Source organism: Triticum urartu, chromosome 2 (assembly GCF_003073215.2).
Source record: "Triticum urartu cultivar G1812 chromosome 2, Tu2.1, whole genome shotgun sequence".
NCBI classification, from domain to species: domain Eukaryota; kingdom Viridiplantae; phylum Streptophyta; class Magnoliopsida; order Poales; family Poaceae; genus Triticum; species Triticum urartu.
The window spans coordinates 173003036-173014845 of NC_053023.1; positions in this window are offsets into that span (position 1 = coordinate 173003036).

An 11810-nucleotide genomic window follows, 5' to 3' on the forward strand; every position below is an offset into this window, starting at 1 on the left:
GTAGCTGGAACTTCTTCACTTGCATGAGCCTTTGTTGAAGCAGGCTCATGGATCAAAAGTTGACGCTCTTGGTTGGTGGAGACAAGAAGAGCGACAGAGATGGGTTCAACATTGAGGGACTCTGAGGCAGCAGCATGCTCTTTCTTTGAAGACTTTGAAGTGTTGGTCTTCAACTTCTTCTTGGAGGGAGCATCATCAGAAGTATCCTTGTGCTTCCTCTTCCTAGCTTCGGCTTCAGCCTACTGTGTCATCTTCATTTCTGAAGCTGCTGAGGGGACCTTTGGCTTCGAGCCAGTCATATTAGCAGGGAAGACTATGCGAGGTTCTTCCTGCCTTTGAGCTTTGGATTGGGCCGCAACAAACTTCTTGTTTTGTTTGGCAGCCATCCTCGGGTCGATGCTAGGACGCCCAAGAGCCTTTTTCTTTTCAGCTTCATTGTGGGCTTGGACACATTTCTGAGCATAGTACTTCATGCGCTCGCGTGAGCCTTTGGCTTCTTCACGCTTCTTGTGGAATTCTTCCTTAAGATCATGCAACATCTTCTTGAAGATTTGCACATAAGCCACACTAAGCTTAGCCATGTGCTTATTGAAATGTGCCTTCTCATGATCTATCTGGTTCTTGAGCTCAACGATTTTCTGAGCCAAGGCCAATTCATTGGCAATGGCTCTTATGTCCACAGGCAGCTGTAGGTCATCAATACTGATGCTCTGGTCGTCAAACTACTCATCGATGAAATTGTTCAGAATATCAACATCAAAGAGGGGCAGATCATTGAAGATCTCCGCCTCTTGCTTCCTCTTGATCAGCATCTCAAGAGCTTCATCACCAAGATCTTCATTGCTGGATAGATCAATGGTATCATCCTTGTTGCGCAGAACGGCAGCAAGACTCAATTCATGCCCAGAAACTTTCTTGGGCTTCTTGGGCTTCTTGGTCTTCTTGGTACTCTTGGACACGCGAGACAGGTCTTCAGACTGCACAACGGGTTCAGGAGGTGCAGTGGCCAATGGCTTCACAGTTGAAGCGGTTGGTGCAGCAGAGGGCTTCGAAGCCTTTGATTTCTTCTTCTGCTTTGGTGGTGCTGGCAGTTCTTCAGATTCAGCGTCATCTGTAGATTGATCTATGGTGGCCCTCTAAGTAGCAATGTGGGAGAGGAGCCCATTGAAGCTAGTGAAGGGCCCAATCATGTTGGGATTGGCATCGCAAGTGCCATCCTGTCTTAGAGCAGATGGATCAGGGTTGAAGTTGAGTCCAAGATCCTTCTTGTTCTTCGCAGCTGACTCCTTTGCGAACTGGTAGTTGCGCTTGAACAGATTGTCGTCACGACACCATAATAAGGATGATGGGTCGGCATTCTCAGGCTGCAGTCCTCGGACCATGCACGGATAGAAACCTTGGGCAATAGCTTCAGTCGTCGACTTTGGTTGCAGGTTCTTGTACAGCATATCGCCCCATGGGTGCTGCTTGATGGTGTTCCTCTCAGTATATTCAGCAGTGACAAAGTTGTACTTGAACCACTGTTCTGCCCAATATCTTTGAATCCATTAGATCCGGGTCTTGCGCTGATTGTAGTTTTCCTCAGGATCAGCCTTGTACAACTCATACAAATCCGGAGGCAGATCAAGAGCAGTATTGCCTCGACACTGTCTGCCACCTTTCCTAGCAGACTTCTCTGTGGCCACGATATTCAAGCAGATAGGCTTCAGAATGGTGAAAGGCTTCCGTCTACTGGTTAGACAAGAACTGGCTTTGGGAGAGTGAATATGTTGATGTAAGAACTCTGCAAATGAATGCAGACTATGAAAATCAAGGGATTCCCCCACAGACATGTAACTGTGACAGCATTAGAGGTGCGAGGGAAGGGGAAGAGGTCATATGCATTGTCAGAAGATTTTGAAGATAAATCAGTTTGAAGACATTGACCTCATAGAGCGAATACATTCACTTATTTGAAGAGAGTTAGTTCCAGATTTGTACGAATCCATGAATAAGTACAAGTGAGGAATCTAACTAGTTATGAAGCATAAGTGAATATCCTTTGCATGATATGAGATGCAGACAGAGACAGATCTAGATTTGGAAGTATAGAAACCACTTTTGGTTTATGTGGATGGATTTGACGGATCAAAAAGATAGTAAAAAGTGAGATTTATTTACCGCTGACGAACTGCTAGACGAGGCAGAGAAAGAAGCCGAGCAGTTCAATGTCCCACGCCCTAACTTTGTGGCGGAAGACACCTACGGCGGCGGCGGAGAGGACGATGTCCGCGGCCGGCGTGAGGACGGCATCGAAGAAGTCACGACAGCTAAGCGCTTTGTCTCCAGCGTCGACGCTTGCTAGCGGAGGCGCTAGGGTTTGAGCGAGGTGGCGAGGTGGAAGAAAAGATAATGACCGCGCAGTGTGGATATTTATTAGGTAGAGGTCTACACAGCGTAATTACGCAGGTGCCCCTGGCGGTTCACATCTGATGGACACGTGACGTGCATGCAACTCATTGAAAGTTGTTCCATGTTCCCACGCATACCTAGTTTGTCGGGTGGTCGTTCTGGCTTCTCTGGGATTCAGGCAAAAGAGATATATCATTGAAAGCATTTTTAAATGTGTGTCTCTGTATCTTCAGCTGACAAGGATGCAGTGAAGACATTCGACAAGTTTCAACAGAACGCATATGACTTAGATAGATAGAGTTTGAGGAATAAGCACAGGGGGGTTAGCGTCCGATCACATTCACTTAGTTCAGAAAAATGGCAAATTTGAAGACATAGCTATAAGTGAATGTTGTAGAGGACAGAACACCATATACATATACATAATATATATATCAAAAGATTGAATCAACATTGTAAAGATAAACCATGAAGATAAATCAATGTTGAAGACAAACCAAAAATGAAGTTAATGCAATCATGAAGCCAAAAGAAAATCTTCGAGAAAGTTTGGTGGTGGCGTTACCCACCGTATAGGAAGTATTAGATCCATACACGGTGCACAATTATCGTGGCGCTCCGAAGTCAAATTCTGTGTTAATGTATTCACACTTAGAGTGTATGTCTTCATTGATTGAACATATACGTTACTTTGTGTGTTGCACATCTAAGTCGTCAACATGCATAAGAGTTAGGATGTGTGTATAATCAGAGGACATTTGAGGATTCTAAGATATTTAGCTCACACTGCAACTTGCAAAACCTTTTCTCATCCAAGGGCTTTGTGAAGATATATGCCAATTGCTCTTCAGTGTTGACGTGAATGATATCAATATCTTCCTTCATGACATGATCTCTGAGAAAGTGATGATGGATTTGAATGTTCTTGGTCTTCGAGTGCTGAACTGGGTTGTTGGCAATCTTGATGGCGTTTTCATTGTCCCAGTAGAGTGGCACATGCTTCAGGTGGATGTCGTAGTCCTTGAGAGTTTGCTTCCTCCATAGAAGCTGAGGGCAACAAGATCGGGCAGCAATGTATTCAGATTCAGCAGTGGAGAGAGATACAAAGTTCTGCTTCTTCGAAGACCAACAGACAAGAGATCTTCCAAGAAAGTGACATGTGCCTGATGTGGACTTGCGATTGACCTTTTCACCAGCATAGTCAGCATCTAAGAATCCAACTAGATCAAACTCCGAGCCCTTTGGATACCATAATCCTAGTGTTGGGGTGTAAGCCAAATATCGAAGAATTCGCTTCACTGCTAAGTGATGCGATTCCTTTGGTGCCGCTTGGAATCAGACACACATGCAAACGCTAAGCATTATATCTATCCTAGATGCACATAAATAGAGTAAAGAACCTATCATGGAGCGGTATACCTTTTGATCGAACTCTTTACCATTGTCGTCGAGACCCAATTGACCTTTGGTTGGCATTGGCGCCATGTACCCTTTGCAGTCTTGCATTCCAAACTTCTTCAGGCAATCTTTGAGGTATTTTTCTTGTGATATGAAGATGCCATTACTCTGCTGACGGATTTGAAGACCGATGAAGAATTTTAGCTCACCCATCATAGACATCTGATATTGCTCTTGCATCATGTATCCAAACTCATCACTGTATTTCTGATTAGTGCAGCCGAAGATAATATCATCCACATATATTTGGCACACAAACAGTTCACCATCATATGTCTTCGTGAAGAGCGTGGGATCCAGGGAACCAGGTTTGAAGCCTTTTCTCTCCAGGAAGTCCTTGAGTGTGTCATACCAAGCACGAGGGGCTTGTTTGAGGCCATACAGTGCCTTGTTGAGCTTGTAAACCATGTCAAGATGTTTTGGATCTTCAAAGCTAGGCGGTTGTGCAACATACACTTCTTCTTCAATCTTGCCATTGAGAAAGGCACTCTTCACATCCATTTGATACAGAAGAATGTTATGATGATTTGCATAGGCCAGCAGTATGCATATAGCTTCAAGCCAAGCCACGGGAGCAAATGTTTCATCGAAGTCAATTCCTTCAACTTGAGTGTATCCTTGAGCAACGAGACGAGCCTTGTTTCTGACAACTTGACCATGCTCATCTTGCTTGCTGCGATATATCCATTTAGTGCCTATGATATTGTGCTTACGAGGATCAGGACGCTTGACCAGTTCCCATACATTATTCAGCTCAAACTGTTGAAGCTCTTCTTGCATAGCTTGAACCCATTCAGGTTCCATGAAGGCTTCATCAACTTTCTTGGGTTCAGATATTGAGACAAATGCGAAGTGCCCACAGAAATTTGCTAGTTGTGTTGCCCTTGATCGAGTGAGTATTGATGCTATCGATTATCTTCTCAATTTGTACTTCATTTGCAACACGAGGATGAAGATTTTGCTCTTGCTGATCATTGTCATTGTTAGAAGGATTGTCTTCGGGCTGAGTATTGTCTTCAGGTTGATCAGGTGCAGAGATGATGAGTTCCTCTTCAGTCTGTGCTTCAGACGGTATGATTTCTCCAGTTCCCATAAGCTTGATGGATTCACTGGATGGAACATCATCTAGCACATTTGGCAGGTGCTCTCTTTGCGAGCCGTTAGTCTCATCGAACCGCACATCCACAGTTTCAACCACTTTACAGTGAAAGGGGTTGATGACTCTGTAGGAGTGCGAATCCTTTCTGTAACCAAGCATGAAACCTTCATGTGCTTTTGGTGCAAATTTTGAAGTGTGATGAGGATCCTTGATCCAGCACCTGGCACCAAATACTCTGAAGTAACTGACGTTTGGCTTCTTACCAGTGAGGAGTTCATAGGATGTTTTGTTCAGAAGCTTGTGAAGATAAACACGGTTGATGACATGGCACGCAGTATCAATGGCTTCGGGCCAGAACTTCCTTGGAGTCTTGTATTCATCGAGCATCGTCCGAGCCATCTCAATGAGTGTTCTATTCTTGCATTCCATGATGCCATTCTGTTGCGGCGTGTACAGAGCTGAGAAGTCATGAGTGATGCCCAAAGTATCAAGATAAGTATTGAGGCCGATGTTCTTGAATTCGGTGCCATTGTCACTTCTGATGTGCTTGATCTTGACGCCATAGTTGTTCATGGCTCGGTTGGCGAAGCGTCTGAAGACATCCTGCACTTCAGTCTTGTAGAGGATTACATGCACCCACGTATATCTTAAATAATCATCAACAATGACAAAGCCATCGAGACAAGCAGTAGTAGTAAGAGTTGAGTAGTGAGTGGGACCGAAGAGTTCCATGTGTAGTAGTTCAAAGGGTTGAGTCATTGTCATGATTGTCTTTGAGGGATGCTTGGCCCTCGTCATCTTTCCAGCTTCGCAGGCACCGCATAAGTGATCCTTCTTGAACTTGACACCCTCGATGCCTATGACGTGCTTCTTCTTTGCAAGAGTATGCAAGTTCCTCATGCCAGCATGCCCTAGCCTCCGATGCCAGAGCCAGCATTCTGAAGCTTTTGCAAGAAGACATATGGCAAGTTGTGGTCCTGCTGAGAAATCTACCATGTACAAATCATCTTTCCGATACCCTTCAAAGACTAGAGACTTTTCAGATTCCATTAGAACAAGGCAAAGATATTTTCCAAACATCACAATCATGTTTAAATCGCAAAGCATTGAGACAGACATTAAGTTGAAACCAAGGGATTCAACAAGCATCACTTTATCCATGTGCTGATCCCTTGAGATTGCAACTCTACGTAGACCCAATACCTTGCTTTTACCAGTATCAGCAAATGTGATGTGACTCTTGTCAGATGGACGTAAGGTTGAGTCCATGAGAAGACTTTGCTTGCCTTCATGTGATTAGTACATCCACTATCAATAATCCATTCTGAAGCAGCTGATGTCATACCCTATAGTGCAGTTAGGGGGATAGGCTTCACGAAGAGAATTGTGAAGCATAAACATTTGACGAGCAAGTGGATTATGAAAGCTTAGATCGAGGTTAGGACTGATAGGGCAAGTAGCAAGCGACTCAGGAACAAAATGCATAATAAGACCATTTGGGCATTTGATCTTGTGCCCTACAAGATGTTTAAGGTCCCCAGCAATAGCTTTAGACGCATTTGATTTTCGGCTGGAGACCCTTCCCTACAAAAGAGAGTTAAGCTTTCTTAGCCACCCACATCTTCAAGGGTGGCTTCGAAGCAACGAGTCTAAGTGCAGCATCTGAGAACTTTGGCTTTGGAGCCCTACCAAATAGTCTTGCAGGTGGACAATAGTACTCATAAGAATAAGCAGAGTAGTTCTTGGTCTTATGAACATGGCAGTTTGATGAAACGCGCTCATATTCATAGGCCTGATTATGGTTTCCCTGCAAAACGTTTGCGTTAGTGCGACTCAGGTGAGTCCTCTGTCTGTATGAAGCCTTTGGACCACATGAAGCATGTGGTCTGGGGTTTGTCTTATTCACTTGTGGTGTCATGACGACATTCACAGGAAGATTCTCCAGACACTTTTTCGGCACCCATACTTTCTTCATAGGTGGCCCATTCCTGCAGTTAGTACCAATATACCTGGCAAACACTTCACCATTCTGATTCTTAAACAGTTTATAGTTTGCATCAAAGGATTCATCAATAACAATGGGATTAACACAAGTGAAGCCAGATAGGGTCGATGGATCCACTGAAGGTTCCTTTGCAGCAACCCATGTGGTTTTGGGGTACTGCTCAGGTTTCCAGTAAGAGCCATCAGCATTCATTTTCCTTTCGAACCCAACACCCTCTTTCCTAGGGTTTCGGTTCAGGATCTGCCTTTTGAGGACATCACATAGTGTCTGATGCCCTTTGAGACTTTTGTACATCCCTGTTTCAAGCAATGTCTTCAACCTAGCATTTTCATCAGCAATACCAGTGGCATCCTCAGCAGAGGGGTTGGTTACCACATCAACAGTTGAAGATATTGCAACAGTAGCATCAGTAGAACATCCAGCAACAGAAGTAGCGTTGTCACGCTCAATGCATTTAAGACATGGTGGTTCAAATCCTTCCTGAGCGAAACTGATGTGTTTGGCGCGAAGTGACTCGTTTTCCTTTTGAAGATCTTCATGAGCCACTCTCAATTTCTCAAGATCTTGCTTCCTTTGAAGATAATCATAGGAAAGCTTTTCATGAATTGTTGAGAGCGTTTCATGACGACTTTCAAGTTCCTCATACTTAACATGAAGATTTTTTATGTCTTCAATTAAGGACTGAGATCGAGTCATTTCAGCGTCTAACAGGTCATCGCTTTTGTCTAACAATTTTTTAATATGTTCCATAGCTTTCTGTTGTTCAGTTGCAATTTTAGCAAGTGTTTTGTAGCTGGGTTTGGAACCACAATCAGAGTCATCTTCACTGGATGTTTGATAGTGAGTAGTGCGTGAGTTTACCTTGGCACCGCATGCCATGAAGCAGTAGGTGGGAGCGGAGTTGTCCTTGTCATTAGCATCGGCGTCGGTGATGAAGTCATTGTCTTCAGTGTTGAATATGGACTTGGCAACGTAGGCTGTAGCCAGACTTGCAACGCCAGAATCGGACTCCTCCTCAAACTCCACCTCCGCCTCCTCAGAAGCAGACTCCTCCTCTGAATCCATTTCCTTGCCAACAAACACACGAGCCTTGCCAGATGAGCTCTTCTTGCGTGATGAAGACTTTGAGGAAGACTTGGAAGAAGACTTTGAGTATTTCTTCTTCTTCTTGTCGTCAGAATCATATTCCTTGCTCTACTTCTTCTTGTTGTTCTCATTGTCCCACTGCGGACACTCAGAGATGTAGTGACCAGGTTTCTTGCACTTGTGGCATGTTCTCTTCTTGTATTTATGATCATAAGCTTCATCATTCCTTGAGCTGGATCGTGAGGACTTTCTGAAGCCTTTGTTCTTGGTGAATTTCTGGAACTTATTCACAAGCATAGCAAGCTCCTTTCCAATGTCTTCAGGATCATCAGAACTGCAGTCAGATTCTTCTTCCGATGAGGAAACTACTTTTGCCTTCAAAGCACGAGTTTGCCCATAGTTGGGACCGTAGATGTCTCTTTTCTTAGAAAGCTGAAACTCATGTGTGTTGAGCCTTTCAAGTATGTCACACTGATCGAGTGTCTTGAAGTCAGGGCATTCTTGAATCATCAGGGCTAGGGTGTCAAACGAGCTGTCAAGTGATCTCAGGAGTGTCTTGACGACTTCATGCTTGGTGATCTCAGTAACGCCGAGAGCTTGAAGCTCATTTGTGATGTCAATAAGTCGATCAAACGTGAGCTGGACATTCTCATTGTTGTTTCTCTTGAAGCGGTTGAAGAGGTTGCGAAGGACACTGATTCTTTGATCTCTCTGGGTTGAGACGCCTTCGTTGACCTTGGAGAGCCAGTCCCAGACTAGCTTGGATGTTTCTGGAGCACTCACACGGTCATACTGTCCTTTGGTCAGATGACCACAGATGATATTCTTGGCAGTGGAATCCATTTGAACAAACTTCTTGACATCAGCAACGGTGACACCTTCACCAGCCTTGGGGACGCCATTCTTGACGACATACCAGAGGTCGACATCAATGGCTTCCAGATGCATGCGCATCTTATTCTTCCAGTAGGGATATTCAGTTCCATCGAAGGCTGGGCACGCAACGGAGACTTTGATTATCCCTGCAGTCAAAATAGCTAAAACTCCAGGTGGTTAAACCGATTCACACAGAACAAGGGAGTACCTTGCTCTGATACCAATTGAAAATGCTAGTGATCGACTAGAGGGGGGGTGAATAGGCGATTTTGATGAAAGTCTTCAAAACATGGAGGTTTCGAAGACAAACGATAGAAATAAACCTATTCCCATGCAGCGGAAGGTAGACTACATTAAACAAGCCATAGTCAAGTATTCAATGAAATGAAAGCACAAAGACTAATAGCAGCTAGGCAGTATAGATCAGGATGGAAGATAGTATGAAGCCAATCAGAACAAGCAATCACACAGTGAAGACAAATAGATAATGCAAACAGGCAATGACTTCACAAGGACCAATCTGCAAATAAAGAGATGGGAAGGATAGAACTAGTGGATCGTTGAAGATAATGATTTGTTGGACCAGTTCCAGTTGCTGTGACAACTGTACGTCTGGTTAGGGAGGCTGAGATTCAACTCAGAAGACCGCGTCTTCACCTTATTCCCCTTGAGCTAAGGACACCCAGTCCTCGCCCAAATACTCTAGTAACTCTTCAAGGTAGACTTCCAAACCTTCACAGACTTTGTTCACCGGCGATCCACAATGACTCTTGGATGCTCCGAACGCGACGCCTAACCGGCTGGAGGATTCACAGTCCTCAAGTGTAATAAGTCTTCAGATCACACAGACAGGAAGACTTCAGTGATGCCTAACACTCTTTGGCTCTGGGTGTTTAGGGCTTTGTCCTCGCAAGGATTTCTCTCTCAAAGGCTTAGAGGTGGGTTGCTCTCAAACGACAAAAGTCGTACACTAACTTTTACCAGCCAACCAATTTATGGTGTAGGGGATGGGCTATTTATAGCCACTAGGCAACCCGACCTGATTTGTCTGAAATGACCCTGGGTCATTAAGGAACTGACACGTGTTCCAACGGTCAGATTTCAAACAGACACGGCAACTTTACTTGAGCTACAAGCAAAGCTGACTTATCCAGCTCTGGATAAGATTTGCTCTCATTGTCTTCGCTCAAAGACATAGGATTTTGGTCAAGCATCACTTTAGTCATTCTGACTGGTTTACTTGGACCCCACTTAATAGTATGGTGGTTCCTATGACTCAACAAAGAAGAAAAGAAACAACGAAACAACTAAGTCTTCGTGCTTCATAGTCGTCACACAATGTCTTCTCTTGTCATAGACTTCAATGTGAATACCTTCACATACCACCTTTGTCTTCAATGTCTTCATACATTTTTAGGGGTCATCTTCGGTAGGTAAACTGAATCAGTGAGGGACTACTACCTGTGTTATCCTGCAATTCTCACAAACACATTAGTCCCTCAACCAGGTTTGTCGTCAATACTCCAAAACCAACTAGGGGTGGCACTGGATGCACTTACAGATCTTCGCGAAGATGGCTTCATAGAGAACTTCAAGTTCGACTCCCGGCCTCAACCAAATGCAAGTTGGCGTCGCACTCCGTCTACTAAAGATTCTGAACATTCATCTTCGGTGCAACTATTGTTGCAAGAGTCGTCGATGAAGAAGACGATGCCACTTCACCGACCATGGTTGCACTGCATCTGGATTCTGCGTCAGGCCCGTCTACACCACCAAACTCCAACAACAACCCTGCTCCATCATCCACTCCAACTGGGAATGAGTAGATACTCTGTGTCTTCAAAACTTTTTTGGTCATTACTGACAAAAGGGGGAGAAGCATACGAGTTGATAGTCTTCAAGCGGGTCCTTATGGGTGGTTGCATTTATTTTTGCTAAGTCTTTACAACTCTCGTCTTTTGAAACAGTTTGGTTTTTGAGTTGTAATACTTAAACTCGATGGTCGTCTGCTACTTTTTCTACTACCCTGTGATGCGATGATAAATCCCGCATGAAGCCATTCCGCCCATTTTTCATTATGCATGTCATTATCTTTGTTATCTCTTTATATGCATGATGAATTGTCTTCATAATTTGAATAGGATCTCCACAAAGTAAAACCTGCCATGTGCATTTGCATTCAAAAGCAAACTACTTATATGCACATCTTCAGGGGGGGCTTTTGCAACTTATGAAGACAATGCTTTTATCCTTAACTCTCACATATTTTTATCCCCGTTAAAAACTTCAACCGCTTTGTCATCAATCACCAAAAGGGGGAGATTGTAAGTGCATATAGTGCTACCCCTAGTTGTTTTGGAGTATTGACGACCAACTTGGTTGAGGAACTAATGTGTTTGTGAGAATTGTAGGATAAGATAGGTAGTAGTCCCTTATTGATTCAGTTTACCTACCAGAGATGACCCCTAAAAATGTGTGAAAACATTGAAGACAATGGTGGTTCGTGAAGACATTCACGATGAAGATTATGACATGAGAAGACATTCATATGAAGACAATGGAGTGCGAAGACATAGTTGTTTAGTAGTTTCCTTTTCTTCTTTGTTGAGTCATAGGAACCACCGTACTATTAAGTGAGGTCCAAGTGAACAAAGTCAGAGTGACTGAAGTATTGCTCAACCAAATCCTGTGTCTTCGAGCGAAGACAATGAGAGCAAATCTTATCCAGAGTTGGATGAGTCGGCTTTACTTGTAGCCCAAGTCAAGCTGCCGCGTGTGTTTGAAATCCGACTGTTGGACATGTGTTGGTTCCGTAGTGACCCAGGGTCATTTCAGACAAATTAGGTCGGGTTGCCTCCTGGCTATAAATAGCCCACCCCTACAGCATAAGTTGGT